The sequence below is a fragment of the Buteo buteo genome, chromosome 1 (genome assembly GCF_964188355.1).
Source record: "Buteo buteo chromosome 1, bButBut1.hap1.1, whole genome shotgun sequence".
NCBI classification, from domain to species: domain Eukaryota; kingdom Metazoa; phylum Chordata; class Aves; order Accipitriformes; family Accipitridae; genus Buteo; species Buteo buteo.
In genome coordinates, this window is record NC_134171.1 from 66,898,392 (window position 1) to 66,914,276 (window position 15,885).

The window sequence follows — 15,885 nt, forward strand, 5'->3', positions numbered from 1 at the left end:
GTGTGGGGTGGATGCCGGTCCCGATGGGGAAAGAGGGGCTGTCCCCACTGTGATGCGGGGCTGTCCCACTGTGACACCAGGCTGTGTCACAGAGGGGCTGCACGCACCCACGCCCAGCACAGAGCACCCTTGCCACCGCAAACCACGTCTTTTAAGGACCCTTGGGACATGCATCCATCATAGACGCTGCCTTTAGCATCCTCACAGTGGAAATGAGCTGCACCCCTCTGCCCTCAGAGCAGACCACAGGGGTTACTCCTAACAGTGGTGTTACGGGTGCACGACTAACCAAATCCAACAGGAGTTAGAACTGAGATTTCTTCTTCAGCAAAAGTCAGTTAGAAGTCCGGTAACATTTTCTAAAACCACAGGCTCGATGATGTAAAGAGAATTAATACTACACGGCCGACTTAAGAATCCCCAAGATTTAAAGCGATGGCTCGAGGGGGAGTCCCCGACTGCAGACCCGCTGCTCCGAGGAGGACTGATTCCCACATGTCCTCCGGCAGGACCCCGTTTGTACCCCTGTCGAATCTGACCTGTGGCCATTTAAATCTATTGGCCAGGAGGGTCACCTCGGTGTACCTGGCGCATCTCGATTGACCACTTCAAATCTCAACCTGCAGCCTCCAGAGTTTCCTTCCCCTTCTCCCTTCCTGGAGAAGTTTTGTTCCCTGCTGGCAGGAAGGAGTGGGGGGAATGTACTGCCACAAGTGGGGCACGTATATTGGCTGAAATCCTCCCCTGCAAACCCGGCTGCAGGGCTCCGTGTCATCACAGACCTAAGGCTCATCAGCCCCCTTGACGCTTTTCCCAGCGTTGGCCCTACTCCTGCACTGCCCGCGTCATCCGTGATGCTGACCTCACCTCTGTTTCCCAGCATATTTGCCTCCAAATACAACAAGCGTAGGTCACTCCTTGACCGGCTGGGCATCCCACCACCTCAGGAGGCATTACCAGAAGGGTGTTACCGGCGTGTTACAGCACCCAGGAGTGAACGGCCAAGAGCTGTGACGAACCCAGGTGCTAAGGGGGAACCTGTCTGTGCCCAATTTACTTCAAAAAGAATGATGAGGCTTTTTTTTTAGATCCATTCCAAACCTCCTGGTGAGACTGCACCATCGCCAAGAATATAGTCAACAACATACCGCACAGAGAGTGAGAGTAACGACAGGTTTACGCGTGAGGATTGATACAAGGAAAGAAGACGGTGGCTTTGTTATACTGACTAGTGGTGGATAAGAAATCCTGTACGTTGCAAAATGTATAAGATACCAGAGAAAGTCACTTCTGGCCGACCTCGCTGTGGCGCGCGGGCGGCGCCGTGTACCGCTCCCGCGACCCCGTCCGCAACCTGCGCGTCCGGTGAGCGGCCGCCCTCGCCCCCCCCGCGCCTCGCCCGCGGCCCGCCCTGACGCTCCCTCCCTCCTCTGCCCTCCCCTGCCCTCCCTCCTTCCTTCCTTCCCCGCAGGGTCCGCGTCCGGCGGGTCACCTCGGCCGGGCCCCTCCTGCCGCAGGCCCCGCCGCCGCTCGCCGGCCCGCGCGGCCCCGAGCTCCTGGGCCTGGCTGACCGCGCCGCGACCGGTACGTGGGGCGCCCGGGGAGGGAGGGAGGGCGGGAGGGCGGCGGTAGCGTCGCCGGAGGTGACCGGGCCCTCTCCCGCAGCTGCCCAGCGGCCCCCGGACGAGGAGGAAGAGGAGGCCGAGGTGGGGTGGCAGGAGAAGCTCTTCAGCCAGGTGGGGCGGCGGCAGCCGAGCCCTCGTCGAAACGAAGTTCTCCGGCAGCCGAGCCATCATCGAAAAGAAGTTCCCCGGTAGCTGAGCACTCATCGAAAAGAAGTTCCTTGGCAGCCGAGCCCTCGTCGAAACGAAGTTCCCTGGCTGCTGAACCCTCATCGAAAACAAGTTCCCCGGCAGCTGAGTGCACGTCAAAAATTTTATCTTCGGCAGCCAAGCCCTCATCAAAAATAAGGTCGCCTGCAGCCGAGCCCTCATAGAAAATTTTTTCTTTAGCAGCCGAGCCCTCGTCAAAGAGTTTTTCTTCGGCAGCTGAGCCCTCATTGAAAGAAAGGTCCTCTGCAGCTGAGCCTTTTTCAAAAATTTTTTGTTTGGCAGCTGAGCCCTCGTCGAAAGGAAGTTCCCCGGCAGCCGAGCCCTCGTCGAAACGAAGTTCTCCGGCAGCCGAGCCATCATCGAAAAGAAGTTCCCCGGTAGCTGAGCACTTGCCAAAACTTTTATCTTCAGCAGCCGAGCCCTCATCAAAAAAAAGATCCCTGGCAGCCAAGCCCTCATCGAAAGGAAGTTCCCCAGCAGCCGAGCCCTCGTCGAAAGGAAGTTCCCCGGCAGCCGAGCCCTCGTCGAAAAGAAGTTCCCCGGCAGCCGAGCCCTCGTCGAAAAGAAGTTCCCCGGCAGCCGAGCCCTCGTCGAAAGGAAGTTCCCCGGCAGCCGAGCCCTCGTCGAAACGAAGTTCTCCGGCAGCCGAGCCATCATCGAAAAGAAGTTCCCCGGTAGCTGAGCACTTGCCAAAACTTTTATCTTCAGCAGCCGAGCCCTCATCAAAAAAAAGATCCCTGGCAGCCAAGCCCTCGTCGAAAGGAAGTTCCCCAGCAGCCGAGCCCTCGTCGAAAGGAAGTTCCCCGGCAGCCGAGCCCTCGTCGAAAAGAAGTTCCCCGGCAGCCGAGCCCTCGTCGAAAGGAAGTTCCCCGGCAGCCGAGCCCTCGTCGAAAGGAAGTTCCCCGGCAGCCGAGCCCTCGTCGAAAGGAAGTTCTCCGGCAGCCGAGCCCTCGTCGAAAAGAAGTTTCCTGGCAGCTGAGCACTCGTCGCAAACAAGTTCCCCCAAAGCCGAACCCTCGTCTGAAATTTTGTCTTCGGCAGCGGAGCACTCCTTGAAAAAAAGGTCCCCGGCAGCCGAGCCCTCATCGAAAATTTTTTCTTCGGCAGCCAAGCCCTCATCAAAAAAAACAGGTCCCCGGCAGCCGAGCCCTCATCGAAAAGAAGTTCCCCGGCAGCCGAGCTGTCGTCTAAACTTTTTTGTTCGGCAGCCGACTCCTCATCGAAAACAAGTTCCCCGGCAGCTGAGCGCTCGTCAAAAATATTTTGTTCGGCAGCCGAGCCCTCGTCGAAAATTTTTTCTTCGGCAGCCGAGCCCTCATCAAAATAAGGTCCCCGGCAACCGAGCCCTTGTCGAAAAGTTTGTTCTTTGGCAGCCAAGCCCTCATCGAAAATTTTTTGTTCCGATTCTCTCCCCCATCCCCCCTTAGCCCCGAGGACGGATGGGGAGGCCCGAGGGCCCTGGCGGCAGCGGCACCGGGGGGGTGGGGGTGGGATGCGACAGCAACAGCTGCTGGGATAACGGCGGGATTTGGGGTCTGGCCGATGCTGCTGCACTGGCGAGAGGGCCGTGCCAGGGGCAGGGGACGGGTGCTGCTGCTGTGGCGGAAGAAGGCCAGAGGGAGCTCCACAGGGAAACTTCTCCCCTGGCTCACGGGCGAGGATGTGCAAGACCGGAGCGTGCCAGAGGTGGCCACGCCTGAACACCAGGATGAAACCTCCAGGTTTTGCAGTCCAGCAGGGCAGCGGGGCCTCTGTTGCAAGGACACCCTGGGGTCAGTGTGTGCTGTGCTGCCACGGGCTGCTGGAAAGCCCGGGCGTTGAGGCAGCTCTCGGGGCAATCCTGGCTCCTTTGGGGTCTGCCTTCTCCCTTTTGCCCTCTGCCTCCCCAGAGAAAAGACTTCCACAGGAGGTGAACAAGCACGACTTCTTTTGGGGGCAAGCCTAACAGAGGGAGGACGTTCTAAAACAACACCGGGGCCAGGGTGTGCCGAGGGGTGAGCTGTCCTGCACACGGCGGTAGAGGCCCGAATAACGGCGGCTGCTCGGCATGCTCAGGGTGGTTCCTGCACGAAGGACACCATGGCCTTGGGCTTGTGGTTCCAGCTTTAATCAAAAAGAGCCATTTCCTTGAAGAGAGCTTCATTTCTGCCCGGCTTTGCAGGGCCAGCAGCACAGCGCCCACAGGGTCCACCCCGCTGTTGGCTGCTCCCTCGCAGATCTCAGGGTCAGCATGGTCTGAGCTGCCAGGGATGAGACTGAGAGTTCGGCATCTTTCTGCAAAAGCTGGAGGGCTGCAGCAGGAGGAAAGAGAAGAGCGCTGAAACCCACCTATCTGCAGAGACACCCAGGCACCCCCTCCAGACCACGCCAGCCCCACCCATCCCTTTCCCTGGCCAGATGGAGCAGGTGGGACAAATGCCTCAGCTGGAAGCTGCTGCTCAGCAATGCCCCAAATGCCCGCGAGACGTTCCTCTGCCCTTGCAGCGTCTCCCTGGAGCAGGGCGAGGCATAGCAACACGCTGCCCAGGCTCTGCCCCCTGCCCCGCCAGTCCTGGCGCACGCAGCACTGCCCCTGCTCACCGTTGCAGATCTCAGACAGCTTCTCCTCGCTTTCGTCCCCCAGGTGCTGTGCGGCAAGCCCTAGGCACAGAGCTCTGTCAGACCTCCTGCTCCCCAGCGTGCTCCCAGCAGCGCAGCTCGTGGCTCTGCTGGTTTGGCTGCACACCCTCCTCCCCCTCAGCAGGGTGACCCCAGGGAAGGACAGTACCCGAGGGGGGGGTGGGACCGAGCAAGGCTGCCACTAAGCCCACCTGCGCGGGCAGGGGTGGGAGAGGGACGCGCGGAGACCCTGGCTGCCCAGGCCCTGCATGGGGCAGCCGGGGCTCTGGCAGCCACAGGGCTGCCCCTTGCTGCCAGTGCAGCGGCTGGGACTGGGACCAGGCTGCCAAAATGGGGACCCCAGGGGCTGCTGTGGCTCACCAATGAACCCCAGGGCTGCTTCTCGCAAGGTGACCTGAGCATCCTTCAAGTATGGCAGGCTCTGACTCAGATATTCTTCAACTCTGCTCCTGTCCTGCGCCAGCTGGAGAGAGCACAAGGGCATGGGGCTGACACAGACCCTCCCCAGTGGGCCGAAGCGGTCCCTCCTCCCGGCACCCCCTGTCCCCCTTCCACCTCAGGCCATTCCCAACTCCCAGCCAGGAGCCCTGTGGGGTCAGCTGCAGGCAGAGGGGGGGTCTGGAGGTCCTGAGACCCCTCTGTCCGTCCCACTGCCAGCGCCCAGATGGGCTGGGGTCTCCTTCAACATCCTGGGGGCGGGGAGGGGAGAGGGGCCTGGAGAAGAGCCCCTGGGGGCTCTGTGCCTGAGGGCAGGGAAGGAGGATGCAGCTCCAGGCTGCGGGCTCTGGGCTGGAGCAGGGCAGGGAGGCACAGCTGCACAGGGGGCAGCCCTTGTCCAGCCCAGGCCCTGGGGCTTGGGGGTTGTCCTCACCAAGCACTCCCCGATTCTGCCTGTCTGCTGTGTCTGGGCCAGGTGCTTGAGCCGTTTCCACTTGAGCAGCTTTGCAGCGACGACGAGGGCTTCCTGAGAGGCCTGCAGAGGAAGACGGGGATTGGGGGGGTTGTGGGCAGGGAATGGGGCTCAAAGCCCTGGCCTCCAACACTTGCAGGGGCAGCTGGGAAGCTTCTAGGGACTCTTGTGTTCAGGCCTTGGTGGCCATGGGCTGCTGCTGAGCCCTGCTGGACCAGATAGGGCAGGGGTGGGAAACGTCCGTGCCAGCTTCTCCAGCCCTCCTCACGCTGGGTATGCTGGGACCCTTCCTCTGGGGTGCACTGGAGGCCACCTGAATGGGGGGAGCAGGGGTGGGAGGGGCCCCCCACCTTCCCGTCCCCCTCTGCAGCAGGAGGCACAGCGGGAGGACGGGAAGGCAGTGGTGGGACGGGTGCAGGGAAGGAGGGGAGCTCTGCCCTGCCCTCAGTGACTCAGGCAGTTGGACCCTGAGGTGACACAGGCTCCAAGCGTCCAACTGCCAGCAGCCCTTGCCCCTCCCTGATGCCCAGGCCACCCCCGTGGTGTCAGCACGCCCTTGCCCGCATCACTGGTCAGGTTGGAAACCTGTACCTTGGCCACGCTCTCGGTCTGGTCACTCATGTGGAAGAACAGCGGGAGCAGGCTTCTCCGCACGTTCTTCCTCATCTGCCGCTTGTCGTTCCCCACCACTGTCTGCATCACATCTTTGAAGAGGCAGATGGAGAGCTCTCGCAGCTGGCTGGATTGCTGGTAGGGAGGAGGACAGGAAGACTTCAGCAACAGCCGCTCCCTGAGCCAGGGCGTTGGCGTGGCTGATGTGAGCGGAGATGCTTTGGAGCCAGGCTCTGCCCACAGGAGCTGTGGGCCAGATCTGGAGCTGTGGGCCAGATCTGGAGCTGTGGGCCAGATCTGGAGCTGTGGGCCAGATCTGCAGCCGTGGCTGAATGGCCCCAGGCCCACGAGAGGCCATGCAAGAGGTTTCCATCGGGCAGTGCCTGTGCCAGCCCCCCGGCATTCACCACCAGCCACGCCAGCCGCACCAGTGCAGAGCTCCCCAGGGATGGCCTGAGGAGGAGACCGGGCTGGCCCTCGGCAACGCCTCCGGGGCACACGTGGCCACCTAAGCCTCAGCCCCTCACCACGGCACTTGGGGAGATGGCCTGCTCCTCCCTGGCAGTGCAGCCGGGGGAGGCCTCGCAGATCTGAGAGCGGCTCTTGGCTCGCAGGTGCTTTGCACAGGGGCTAGGCTGGGCCTCGGCACCGGGGGCTTAGGTCGCCTGGAGGCATCAGGTTGTCAGGGAGAAGCCGTGCTGGGCTGCAGAGCCCAGAAGCCATCTCCACGAGAGCCCAGGGGCGTGAGGAGGGGAACAGCCCTGGGCACGTGCTGCCGCAGGGCCGGGCTGAGGGGCAGTTGTCCTTGCAGAGGGCCCGTCAGTGGGGCTCAGGCTCCCGCAAGCAGCCTTACATCATCAAAGAGCGGCGGGAGCTTGTCCACCAGCTGCAGAGCGGTGGGGCTGGCCTCCTTCCTCTTCATGTGACCCATCACATTTCTGAAGACAAGCAGGGCCTTCATCTTGTTGTCACTGCTGGCATTCTGCTGGGTCTCCATGATGTCTGGCAGCAGCACCAACATTTTTCTTGCCTGCATGAAGCACAGAATTTCCTTTTTGTCCGGCGGTGAAAGACCACCCTGGCAAAAACGCTCTGCCCACTAAGCACCAGCCTCCCGTCCAGATTCCTGGCAGGTGGCACAGGAATCCCTGTGGTGGCAGGTGGTGGCCATGGGCGCACCGTTGGGGACGTGAGGACAGCAGGGGATAGGGAAGTTAGGGCAGGAGAACAAAGGCTCCGTGTCCCCTGCTCAGCCACCCCCTTTTCCGACGGGCCCAAACGGGCAGGTGGGTTGGTAACCCTCCGGGCCTGGGAAGCTCCCCAGACAGCCACCAGGCCCCCCCATGCAGCGCTCTGTTGGCCCCACGGCAGGGCGCGGGGAAGGGCAGAGATCTCTAAGCTGGCAATGAGTGGGCTGTGACCCCTCATGACAGAGACCCGCTGCCCCAGGCCCCAGAGTCAGCCCGTAACATCAGCTGTCCCCGAGGCTCTGGCTCATCCTCCCCCTCTCAGCAGGAAGCTTCTTCTGTGGACGGTAATCCCTCGACTGAGGCAGTTTGGCACCGGCTGCCTCGGTGCAGAGCAGAAACTCCTGCCCAGCACCACGGGGATGCGCCAGGAGCGAGAGCTCCTGCACGTGGGTGTGCGGGAGCTGTTCTCCTGGCGCTGCAGGGGCAAGGTCTGAGCCTGAGGGACCCCGGGGCCCGCGAAGGGGACAGCAAGGGCATTTGGAGCTGTCACCCCACCTCCTGACTCCCAGCCCAGGCCAAGGCACCGCGTTACCCACTGCCGCAGCCCCAGCCTGCCAACGTGGCTTCGCTTGACTATGCCCCGCTCACCGTCTGAGGTCTTTGCGACAGCGTGACGAGGCCTCTGAGCGCCAGGGAGAGCAGCGCCAGGCTTGGACGCCTCAGGTACCTGTGGACTTTGTACAGGCCAGCAAACTCCTCTGATTTAATGTCGCTGGAGGCCAGCAGCTGAAACAAAGATGGCAGTGAGAGCCTGGCAGAGCCTGCGGGGCTCCCAACACCGCGCAGCTCCTGGTTCCCACTGGCAGCTCCGGGCCAGGGCACCAGAGCCAGGCAGCCTGTCCTGGGGGCAGCTCTGCCCGTGGACAGCCGCTTGGCACCCCAGCGCCCTACACCCCACCGCACACCACAGGGTTGTGTGTGGCAGCTCCTCCTGTCCGCTGAGCGTCGGCAGCCGCTTGCTCTCACGCCTCTGAGGAGCGATGGAGCAGCAAGAGCTGGCACAAAGGAGGCATGACACGCGAGTGGTGACGAGTGTCTCCTGGCCCCAGCCCTGCAGCCCGCTCAGCCTGTGCAGAGGCCGTGTCTCTGCCCCTGACCGAGCCCTTGCCCTGCCCCAGGTTTCCAGCCTGCAGAGCAGCGCAGAGGGATGGATGCGGGCAGGGCAGGAAGCAGAGGGCTGCCCGGGCAGGCAGGGGCTGCCTGGGCTTCGTGCTTGTGCGCCGGAGATGCAAGCAGCGCGGAGTGGCCCTGCACGGCTGGCGCAGGGGAACCTGGTGCTGGGCAGGTCCCTGCTGGCCCTAAGGGGCTGTGTCCGTATGTCCTGGAGGAGGTGACCGTGTCGGGGCAGATGGGAGGGGAGAGGGCCGTGCCTGTTTTCCTGGAGAGGCAGGCACAGCCCAGAGGGCGAGCAAGGACCGGTCTGATCACTCACAGCCAAGTGATGGATGCAGGCGTCCTCTGTGCTGGAGCCGAACACCTTGCGCAGCTGCTGGTCCTGGAGCTTGCTGAGTAGCTCCCTCAAGACCTTCTCCAACGTGTGGGTCTGGGAAAGCATCACATCCCACATGGCCAGAGCAGCACTGCAAGCCCAGAGCACTCTGTCAGCAGAGCTGCCTTGGCCACCACACTGTGCCCGGGCCAGCGCGGCAGGTCCCAGGCTTGTCCTGCAGCCCTGGCCATTCTCAACGCCCTCGCTTGAGTGCCTGGGTCCCCGCCTGGGCAAGCAGGACGGGGCTGAGATAGTGTTCCCCATGGGGCAGGGAGGAACCTTGTGGCGGGGCTCTGGGCTGGCTTGGCCGGGTTTGGCTACTGCAGGCCTGGCCGATCCACCAGGGCTGGAGAGCGTGGTGCGGTGGAGGGCCCTTCTCCTCAGGGGTGTCCTGTGGTTTTCAGTGGCTCTAGCAGCCTGAAAGTCTCCAGTCCCCTCTCCCCACATGGACAAGCCCAGAGGAGCTGTTGGGGTCAGTACCTATCACAAGATGGAGAGAGCTTCAACAGGCTCGTGACCACTTCCATGGGGCACTGCTCAGTCATCAGCAGGAGAAGGAGGTCCAGGCTGTGCCGGGCTGACGCCGTGTGGATGTGCTCCACGTTTTCATAGATGCACCTCACGATGTTTGGCACCTGGATGGCACACGGGTGAGGATGGTGCTGCCACTGGAGTGCAGCCCTTTCCTCAGCTGCCTCTGAAACTGCTGCCCTATCCGTCCTACTCTCCTGGCTTAAAACGGCTGCAAGGTGCCTGAGGCACCTGCATTAGGGAGGGAGGGAGGGAGGGAGGGAGGGATGGAAGGAGGAACAACGCCTGAAAGGGCTCAAGGGCAGGGCAGCCACAGGCCGCTTACCTCCGTCAGCCAGCAGGCAGGTTCTCTCACAGCCATATCCAGGATGCTGCTCGCCTCCTCCTTGTCATAGACGCTTGAGTCTCTCATGGCCTCGATGGCCACAAGGACGATGTCTGTCCTCTCAGAAGGCTGGAGGTATTTTCCAAATGCCTATGGGAGGGAGGAAGGCAGGGAAGACACGTCACACCGAGTGTCCTGGTGGTGCTGCTTAGCTGAGCGGCGAGAGCAGCTCTGGCAAGCGATGGCCTGGCGGTGCTGACAGCAGTGCCCACAGGACAGCTGGAAGCAGGGGCTGCAGTCACTGCGCGGTGGAGGATGAGAAGAGAGGGCCCTGAGGGTGAGAGAGGAGGGCTGGGGTCGTGGGCACAGTGTGCTGGCCCTAGAGAGAATCAGGGCTTGCTGGTGGACAGGAGGGCTGGAGCTGCTGCTGGGACACTGGAGTGCAGCCCTTTGTAGTCCCTGCTCAGCGACAGCAGCAACCCTCTCACCAGTGACAGTGAGGCCATGCCAACCGTGCCGATTCCGGATCCCTTTGCTCACACGAGCCTCCTGCTGATGCCACGGACAAGAGGCGCAGCAAGCGAGGAGCTCATTACCATTGTAATGTTGCTGGTGCTGGGCAAAGAAAGCCAGGAGGTGATGGCAGCTTCCCGTTCCCTTTGACGCTGTGGATGCTCTGCATTATCCTCTGGCAGTGCCGTGCCTAAACAGGAGGGAATCACAGAAGAGTCGGTAGGACACGGCGTCTTTGCCAACAAGCTTACCAAATGGTGAAAAGAGCTTTGAACTAGGAATGGCTGAGGAGGGAGGTTATGGCGAGCATTCAGCTTCTGCAGCAAAACGATAGCTGGGATGCTACGGGAAGCAGCTGTGAGGGGCAAAGGAGGTCAGGGAAGCAGACTTTGATGGACAGCCTCCAGAAAGCACAAGAACGGTCTGTCGCAAGAGCCAGAGAAACAAGCAGGCGTATGAGGAGATGTGTGGGGGGGGATGCGGTCCACCACAGCTTCTCTTACATTTTTGCTGCAGGATGAATCTGAAGAGGTGATGAAGAGCATCCAAAGCAGCCCAGCTGATCTCCCAGCTCTTGCGAGCGCGGCAGAGGATGAGATGCCCCAGCAGCTGTCCCAGGATGGGCATATGGATCTCTGTGTGGCAGGCAGGGCTGGCATCCTCTCCTACAAAGGTGCTCCAGACCTGGGCGGGGGAGGGAGGACAGGAAGAAGGGCTGTCCAGCAGCTGCGACCAAAGCCCCGAACCCCAGACTCTGCCCAGGGGAAGGATCCCCGGTGAGCTGGAGCTTTGGAGGGCCCTCCCAAAGCAGCTAGCTGGGCAGCAGGGCAGGGAGAGCTGCCAGGCCTGGGCTCCCACCATGTCCCTTGGGCAGTCCCGTCCTGCACAGGACTGGGGGCCGAGACGGCTCCTGGCAGAGAGGGAACTGGGGAGAGAAGACCGTGGGAAAAAGAAAAAAGAAAGAAACCAAGACCCTCGCTCCAGGGCAGAGCCTTGCTGAACGCCTCAGCCGGTGCCCAGGCTTGCCGCGCAGGCATCTCTGAGCTGCAGGCTGCTCCCGTGTGCAGGGAAGGGGAGAGAGCCTGGCTGGAGGCTGCCTGGCTCCTTACCTCCACGGAGGAACAGCTGGCCAGCAAATCGCTCAGCCTCCCAATCCTCCCCACGGCCCTCTCGCACACAACTGCGCTCTGGCAGCTGGTGAAGGTCAGCAGCATCTGGGAGGAGAGAAACTGCCGATGTGGCCTGCGAGCCGGCGCCCGCAGCAGCAGAAGCAGCACTGCTGGAGTCCTGGCTGGACACGTGCAGTCCCTGTGGCCAGGCAGGTAGGCAGACACCACACCCAGGGCAGCGTCTGCTCCTTTCCGTGCCCTCCCCCAGAACACAGCCCTGTGTCCCCTCTCCACGAAGGCTGGGCTTTTGGGCAGGAGCCTGCCCGGGGGGTCTGCAAGGTGGGAATGGGGATACAGCCCCCTGGGAAGGCAGGAGTACAGAGCTTCAGGGCTGGGCTCCCTGTGCAGGACAGGCAGGTCCCAGGGGGTCTCTGCCCCGGTCAGACCTGGGGAGGAAAGCACAAGGGACTGCGAGGCAGGGGAAGAGCAGCACCAGCTGCCGCCACTGTGGTGCCTAAGGAGAGGGGTCAAGTGCCTCCCACAGCTTTGGTGCAAGGAAAGCTCTGGGGACAGAGCTGGCCCAGACTTGCCACGGGCAAGGCTCTGCCGTGACGCAGGAGGAGGCTGCAGAGGGGAAGTCACATTGACTGCAGGCAGGGGGCACTGGGCTCCGGAAGACCACGGTGGGCCACCCCTGCCTCCCCCAGGGGAGCTGGGCACCCTCCCTGCAGTGTGCTCTGTGCATGGCACTGGGGTGGGAACTGTCCAGTCAAGAGCGGACACTCCCTTGCAGGGTGAGGAACAGCCCCTGCGAACCCTACTCTTTGCCAACACCAGACCTGTAAGATTGTCTGCAGCTCTGTGAAGCCAGGGGCAGAAGAGCTGAGCACCAACGTCCGCAGCATGGTGTCCATGGCGTCCAGGGTCTGCAAGGAGGACAAAGGGTTGTGGCAGTCTTTCTGCAGTCCCTCTCAACCCTGGAGATGGATCTGAACTCCCCACACCAAGAGAGGATGCCTGCGCTGCCTCGCGGTGCCCGGGGGAAGCCTCGGAGCAGGCAAGCTGCTGTGGGCAGAGCAGCCTGCGGCACTGGACGTGGCCAGGCCCACGGGAAGGGGACAAAGGGATGAGGGTGGCAAAGCAAAGTCGATACCCTGCCCTGCCTTGGATCTCCGGTTGTCTCTCAGCACGCGGTGGCCGGGGAGCAGCCCAGAGGACTGGGGGCTCCTGTAGCTCAGCCAGCACTTACCTCGAAGTAGAGAGTAGTGTCCAGGCCCTGCATGTCTGCTTTTGGAGGAAGCAGGAAGACACTCTTGAAGCAGGCTTCTAAGAGGCTCTTCTTTTTGCCCGCTAGCTCCACCTCCGCTTTGCTGCAAAAAGAGAGGGGGGGGGTCCTGTTGGACGCTGGTGCTGGGAGCGGTGCCTCGATGCCTTGGGCAGGTGGACACGGAGCTCTGGAGCAGGGCGTCCCCAAGAGGGATGGAGGGTGTGTGGGGAGTGCTGCCAGGAGGCACCTCCTCCGTCCTCGATATGGCCTGGGCCAAAGGACAGTCCTGGCAGGCAAGCCTCCCGCTTCCCACTCTGGGGAAGAGCCGAGACGTGGCGGGGAGCTGCAGGATCCCTCTGCCCTCCCCTGCGCCCTCCCAACAAGCTGCCAGCAGGGCAAAGCAGAGGCCCTCTGATGGCACCAGTGGACTGTGCCTGGGTGGGGGGTGGCCCCGGCCAGGCCCAGGGCCACGGGTGGTGGAAAGGTTCCAGCCAAACCAGGGGCCTGGCACGTACCTCAAGGCAGCGATGGCAAGCATTGCTTGCTGCCGCACCGCTGTGTGCAGCTGGTCCCTGGGCTCCTCTTCCAGCAGCACCTGCAGAGCATATCTGGGATGGGACCTGGCAGCTGCCAGCACCCAGTGCCAGCAGACCCAGCACCAGGTGGCAGGGCTGGCGGAGACCCTCTGCCCCTGCCCCAGCACCGGCCCCCAGAGTGCCTCCCGCCCCGGTGCTGGGGTCTCTGCTGGCAGGGCTTCTCAGCGGCATCCGAGTCCCCTCGGGGCAGCTCGGTGTCCACACACGCTTGTCCCTGCCTTCCCCTGCCCATGCGCTGTCCTCACGTTGTGCCGGTGCCCGGGGACCTTGCCGCCCTCCCCAGACCCGCCGGGTGTCCCCTCACCTTGATATTCTCTGCCAGCTCAAATTTGTGGCAGAACGCATTCAGGCCCCGTGACAAGCCCTCGTGCCTGGCAGCTTTGCAGAGGGTGCAGATGGTCTCTAGGAACTGCATCTGCTGGGCCTTCTCCTGGCAGCCAGGGAGACAAACGGGGAGCGTGAGAACGTAGACACGCGGCCAGCAGGACCGGAGCACTGGGGCTGCAGTGCTGGGCAGGAGAGCCGGCGGGAGCGGCTCTGCCCAGCCAGCGGTCGCCCAGCAGCCCTGGCAGCAGGCAGCAGAGCCCGTGGCTCCATCGGGAGACGCAGGCACAGCTACCGTGGGAATGGCCGTGGTTACCTTTTCGGAGCTCTTCAGAAAATCCTGGATGAACCGCATGGATTTTTTTTCCTTTCTGTACAGAGCCAGCCAGGTGGAAGCGGCAGAGCGGGCACCTAGTAAAGGAGGAGAGCAGGGAGGGCTGTAGGGAGAGGCCGAAGGCAAACGTGGGGAGAGGAAGGAGCTCTGCCCTCCGTCCAGCCCCGTTCCCGCTCCCCCGGCGCGGTCTCCCCACGGGCGTCCGGGCTGGAGGATGCCCGGCAGGCGGGCCGTGATGCTGGAGCGCGGCACAGCACAGAAAGCCACGAGGGCACCGAGCTTAGGAACTCGCTTGCAGATGGGCTGGAAAGGTCCCCGTCCCCCACTACGGCTGCCTAGTGCCAGGCCAGCTGCCTCTTGCTGCCCATAGCCCGCAGCAGGAGCCGGGTCCCCTCTGCTGTCTCCCACCCTGCGGGAGGCTGTGCTGGGGCAGTCTCCCAGCCCTAAGCAGCATTCCGGCAGTGCCGTGCTCCCCGCCCGTGGGACCGCCACTGCCGACGTGCCGGGGAAACAGGACCCTGGCGTCCGTCGGGGTGCGTTCGCTGGCCCCAGCCCTGCCCAGCCCAGCAGGGCCCCTCACTTACCGGTCTGCAGCAGCTTGGGCACGCACACCGTGTGGGGCTCCGCTGGAGAGCTGCTCTCCTGGGAAGACCCGTTCTCCTCCCAGGCCACCCTGGGGCGGCTGGGGGGTCTCTCCGCCATCCTGCGGGACAGAGGAAAGGGGTAGGGATGGGGAAGGGGTAAGCTTCGGCAAAATGCCTCGGCACCGCGGGGGTGGTGATGAAAGACGTGGGCTGCGCTCGGGGGCTCCTCGCCAGCTCCACGCTCTCGCCCTGTCCCGTCGCCGTCCTGCCGGACACTGCGGGGTGGGGGCCACGGCTGCGTTGACCGTATGCAGCAGCACAGGGTGTCACGGAGACAGGTCAGGTCATAAAGGCACCACTGTGACCCGCCACCCAGGCCGGGAGGGGCAGGGTGTCCCCTGTGGGCGGCACAAGGCCCACTCACCCCGGGCACTCGGGTCCTCTTGGGGTGCCCCAAGCCCCACATTTGCCCTCATATTCCCTGGGCATCTCCCTGTTGCTCTCCAGCTGGCCCAGAGCCCCATGTTCTCACGTCCCAGCGTGGACGCCCCCGGGACCTTTCATTCCCTTCAGTGCTCTCCAGAGCCCTGCCTCTCTCCTTTGGCAAGGTTATGTTAGATGTCTGAGATTTGTTCAAGCTTAACGCAAGTTGTATTTCTTTGTCGCTTCATCTCTTCTCTTCCTCCTACCAAGCAGGAAGAGCTCATGCAGAAAAGAGGGAAAAGAAAATGAAGCATCTTCTACTGAGTTGGCCCTTTTAGGATTTGGGAACCTTGCAGAAATGGAGGTTGCTGTCTTGCTGGTGTTAGCTTGTTCTGGTTTTTTTGACGGTGACCAAGAACCCCTCATCATTGCGCTGGGGCTGGCTGACCACCACCTGCAACCCTCCACGGCCATCTTCTGGGACACTCCTCCTGCCTGATGGCCTGCGCTCCCTCCCAGCTTTCAGAATGGCGGGAAGCCCGTTTCTGCGGGGGCTGCACAGAAGTTCTACCATTTGAGTGTTTTGGTCTGTGGGGAATGTTATCCCCAGGCAGGGGTGTCTTATGCTTGCTTTTTAGCAATACGGAAACTTCTCCCCTGCAGCACAGTAGGAATACCACTTTCTGCTTTGAGCTTGGAGCAGGATAAGAAAATGTAAGCTCAGTATCCTAACCGAGTGTTTCTATCCCAACTCACTTGGTACGTTACTAATGAAATTTACCAATTCTTTTGTAATCTCACGCTAATCTTTAATCATTCCTGCGATGATACTACACTGGCCACAGTGCGGAGTTCACCACAGATGTGACGAGATGCTCTCTTCACGTTGCTACAATTTCTGGCATCTTACAATTCACATCCTTTCCTCCGCTCTGAAAAGCTCTTTCGGCAAAATGATGTTTACACCTGCTCCTCTCGTCTGATCGTTGTTTGGTGTTACAACTGTCAATGGAACTTTAACGTGGTGTATTGCTTGCCAGATGCTATCAGAGTAGGAAACCTGAGCAAAATACGCTCTTTTTTCTAAACTGTCTCAACATGCTGAACCAGTCCCCTCATCTACAGTCTAAGAGACTGAGAGCTTGAAGGATGGTTCAGAAAGTCTTC

The 15,885-nt window shown here is 61.9% G+C and overlaps 1 protein-coding gene across 1 annotated transcript in view; it reads left to right on the forward strand.

Moving 5' to 3' along the window:
- The first annotated feature begins 1,488 nt into the window (after positions 1 to 1,488).
- The window catches only part of MKS1 (MKS transition zone complex subunit 1), a 47,364-nt gene continuing 32,967 nt past the window's right edge, over positions 1,489 to 15,885 (forward strand). The window contains exons 1-2 of the mRNA XM_075034678.1: positions 1,489 to 1,584; positions 1,666 to 1,736. The gene's annotated coding sequence lies outside the window, so the exon portion shown is untranslated. The remainder of the gene's footprint in view (positions 1,585 to 1,665; positions 1,737 to 15,885) is intronic.